This window comes from Penaeus monodon, chromosome 43 (assembly GCF_015228065.2).
Source record: "Penaeus monodon isolate SGIC_2016 chromosome 43, NSTDA_Pmon_1, whole genome shotgun sequence".
In the NCBI taxonomy this organism is placed as follows: Eukaryota; Metazoa; Arthropoda; class Malacostraca; order Decapoda; family Penaeidae; genus Penaeus; species Penaeus monodon.
Genome location: NC_051428.1, coordinates 18,904,971 through 18,909,970, shown reverse-complemented (window position 1 = coordinate 18,909,970; position 5,000 = coordinate 18,904,971). Strand labels below are relative to the sequence as shown.

At 28.8% G+C, this 5,000-nt stretch overlaps 1 protein-coding gene across 1 annotated transcript in view; it reads right to left on the bottom strand.

Annotated features, from left to right (window-relative positions):
• LOC119568370 (cotranscriptional regulator FAM172A-like) overlaps positions 1–5,000 on the bottom strand; it is a gene marked incomplete at its 3' end in the record, with an annotated part of 89,487 nt that overhangs the window by 58,414 nt on the left and 26,073 nt on the right. The gene's annotated exons all lie outside the window — the stretch shown is intronic.

The window sequence follows — 5,000 nt, the reverse complement described above, 5'->3', positions numbered from 1 at the left end:
CTAAAGCACTTCCTTTGACAATACAATTTAAAAAATTCCACATGCTATTACAGAGGGAAATAAAAGAGGTTTACTTATAATGAACTGTATTTATATCCTGAAGTAATGAATTCAAAAAAGAAATACAAAATTATTATAGCCTGTATTAAAAACAAAAGCACATTGAATTTATACTGGAAAAGCAGTCTTCTTTGAAAAGTTATTATCCCCTTCTTTTGAAAAGTTCATAAAAAACAAATTATAAATTCATTGAAATTGAAATATAATATCTTTAAAAAATAAAGGTTTTATTTTTAATTCATATGACAATAGAGTTGGTTCTTTGTGCAGCCTGATCATTAGTATCATTAACCCAATCACCACGTTTGGCAAGAATACATGCCATGCCCACTGTAACACAGGTTTATTTATTGTATTCACACATACATGGCTCTACAAGTGCTTAGTCATCAAGGGGTCACTTATTAGTCCTACCTTTCTCACCTGTTTACCCTTTTCCTTGACTTTTGGAAAGGATCTTTTGCATTATTTCATTGTCTTAAATGTTAACAAGATTTTAATAATACTTTAATAATCATAACATCAATAACAATAATAACAGTATTGATATCAATTGTATTAAAAGGAAAAACGCATTTTCCCGCCAATTCAAGGAATGGGGAAATCAAGATCAGTCAGTAGGGGCTACTGATAGACTCCTTGGAGGCTGAGCACATGTGGAGCCATCTGTATGTAACAAAATTCACAAAACCCTACAAGGGACAGAACATAAATCCGGGGTGATTGGGTTAAATACATTTACTTTGTGTGCATTCATGATTTTCAACAAAAAACACCAGTTTTGCTGCTTTTTCTGTCATTAGCCAGTTCCTTAGTCCAGAAAGTACAATACCATAGTTTGAAAACTCTTACAACCCCCGATGAAGATGCCACTGCAGATGGTAGTTGTACTGTTGAAATTACATCACTATCCAACACATTTGAATGTGACCTCCACCATTCAACAGCTGACATACACTTGGTGACAGAATCTCTACCTTAATTGCATGAAAAGGAGCCGATTAGACTTGAAACTTCATGACGACTGGGACAAGAGAGGGAAACTCTTCATTGGCGTAGTCCATTGCATTATTCACTTCTGCACTAAGCAGTTTTCCTTGAGAGGAAGGATGAATCAGGCTTGCAGGAAGATGAGCTGGTGTTATGACTTGGCAGAACCTTTTTTTTTTGCAGAACTTACTGCATCTCTGTCACTGCAGGAAGTTAATTCTTTCCATTTGTTCACTGCTTCAACAGTTGTACATTTATTTCACCATACTTTGTCCAAAGCCACAGCTATTGGTACTAGTCATGCAAATAGGTCCTCTGCTGACTGCTTCAGTGTTAAGTTAGACACCTCTCTAACTCTGACATCAATCTGTTCCCTATTAACTGCACAAATTGTCATGGTAGCTGGCCAGTTCTTTACGTATATCTTCAGACAGTTATACATGGTATTCCATCTTGTGTCCTGAGGCAAAACAATATGTTGCCCACCTTCCTCACGGTGTCAGAAGCATAGTGATTGTTTCGGAAGTATTTTCCTATATACACTTCATACTCTTTAATATTGCCAATTTCCTGGTTCTGAGCTAGAAAATTCAGAATGTTTGCAGTACAGCCATAGGTCACCAGCTTCAGTCCATTTCCCTGTTCTAACAGTTTCCTCATTTTGTTTACATTGGCTGCGTTATCTGTATGAGACTGGCCACTTGTGCCTACTGTATCCACTAGACATATATGGCCATTTGAAGTTGTCATAGTACACATATAACAGGCTCATTATTAATGTTAAACCATCCATCTAAAGACACATATAGTTTGATCCTTCAGCATATTCTTTTTCATATAAAATAGATAGGAATTTATCTGCAATTGCTTTTCTTGTTGGAGGAGTGTATCCTGGCCTCAACTTCAGAAACATTTTACAAAACTCATGATATACTACCAATCTAAATGAAGAGTTGGTTGCAAAGTTGTGGCAGAAGTTGGACATTCGTTCTGTAATGCTGGAGTTGTAACACTTCTTTGAGGCACCTTTGGAGTCAGATTTTCAGTCTTACCTGGATCATCCACATCCTCTTCTGATAATTCAGTTTGTAGCTGCTCACATTTTTCTCTGAGATTTCATTCTTGCTACTATTCCTTGTAACTCAAGTTTACATAGAGTTCTCCATCCTTTACCTGACTGAAGGAATTCTGCTATGTTCCCACACTGGATCACTCTTTCTACCAGATACATTAAGCCTTATGGTCAGTGACATCTCTATGGTTTTGCTGTTAGTTCAGGAATGAGTGGCCGTAACACCCAAACTACTACACAAGTCTGGCCATGTCATAACACAGATAGAGGAACAGGAGTCAGGACACAGAAATTATGCAATCCTGGCTACTGGGCTGCATGACATGTTCAAACACTTTGTAACTAAGTGAGAGATGATGTAACATGCTGTAAAAGCACTCCAAAATGTGTTTTAAACTACTGTATAGAATATATAATAGCTTTCCAGATATTTTCATGCTAATAAAAAAAAAAAATCTGATTTAAATAAAAATACATCTGATTTAAACCAAAAACTTAAAAAAAAATCACCAACCCTCCTATGCAGGTATATATAAAGAAATTAAAAAAAGAAAAGAAAAAAGAAGAAAAAAAATATATATACATATGCATGCACACACACACACACACACACACACACACACACACACACACACACACACACACACACACACACACACACACACATACACACACACACACACACACACACACACACACATATGGCAAGTCCCCAGGCAGGCACTAGGCCCATGTCTAACTCCTCGCGACAGGTCTGGTCGAGCTGTCCAAGCCATGACCTCCTAGGTCCTCCCATGGGCCTTCTGCATCCAGGATTGTCTCGACAACCTGATGGGCAGGGTCATCCACTAGGAAACAAGCTAGGTGCCCATATAGCCTGAGTTGGCAATCCCAGATTATCCAAGTAACAGGTCTTATGACAGTCTCATGGTGTAGCCGTCAGTTGGACACATGGTCCAGCCAACTGTACCCCATGACCTGGCAAAGAGACTTGTTACAAAAGGCATCAAGACAAGACTCTAAGACACTAGATTGCATCCAGATTTCGCTTCCATAGAGCAAAACTGGCAGTATCAAGGCCTTGAAGACATGTAGCTTGGTCCTTATGCATAGGTACCGAGATCTCCAAATGCTCTTGTTGATCGAGTTCATGGCTCCTGCTGCCAAACCAATCCAACTACTGACTTCTTGGTCTGACAGCCCAGAGGTATGGACTACGCTACAAAGGCATGCAAAGCTCTCTCTCAAATTCCTCACCGCAAGCATGGACTAACAGGCCCCCAAAGTTGTGAATCTTGGTCTTGGTCCAGGAGAGCTCTAGGCCCAAGGGCTTTGCCTCATTGCTAAATGCATCAAGAGCTGCCACCAGTGACTCCAGAGACTCAGATAGGATAGCAACATCATCATATATATATATATATATATACAATGTATAATATAATATATATAATTATAATAAAAAATATATAATATTAATAATTATATTTAACATAAATTAATATATATAATTTATTAATATATATTAATTTTATAAACATAATATATATATATATATAATATATTATATAATATAATACATGTATAAATAAATTTTAAAAATTTTATATATATATTATATATAATATAAAATATATAAAATATTAATTAAAATGATTTATATATACTATAAAATTATATATTATATATTTTAATATTAATATATATAATATATAAAAATTTTTTAAAATGATTATAGAAATTTTGATATTAGTATATAGAATATATGTGAATATTTTTTAAAAAATAAATTATTAATATAAAATTTTATAATATATAATATTAATATATAAATTTAAATTTTATAAAAAAATAAATAATAAAAAAAAATTTTGGGGATATAATTTTTTATTTATAAATTTTTGGGGAAATATATTACATATAATATATAAATATATATTAAATGATATAATATATATAAATTTTTTATATATATATAAATTGTACATATAATAAATAATAAAAATAGAAAATTTTATAAAATTAATATATATTAAAAAACATATATATACTATATAAAGTATACATATAATTATATAATATATATATATATAATATAATATATGGGTTTATTTAATTTGGTATATAAATATAAATAATAACATATATAAAATATTAATTATATATATATATATTATAAATGATATAATATATATATATATATATATATAAAATATATTATATAAAATAATGTAAAATATACAAATGTAGAGAATAATATATATATATATTATTATATATATATATATATATATAATATATATATATATTTTAAACAATTATATATTAATTTTTATAAATATATAAATATATATATATATAATATATATATATATATATATATATAAATTTTATAAAATATATATATTTAATAATAAAATACATATAAAAAATATTATATATATATATTATAATATATATATATATCTTATCATTATATAGTATTTTTATACATATACAAAATAAAATTATATATATATATATATCAATTAAAAATATATATTATATATATATAAATTAAATATAATATATATAATTATATATATATATATTTATATTATATATATATATATATATATAATATATTTTATATATTGTATATATATACTTATGATATATATATATAATATATATATAATATATATATAACAAATTATATATATTATATATATATATATACATTATTATATAATAATATATATATATATTTTTATATAAATATATAATTATATATCTATATATATATATATTATATATATATATTAATATAATATATATAATTTTTTTTTTCATTATATACAATATATATATATAATTATATATGTATATATAAAATATATAT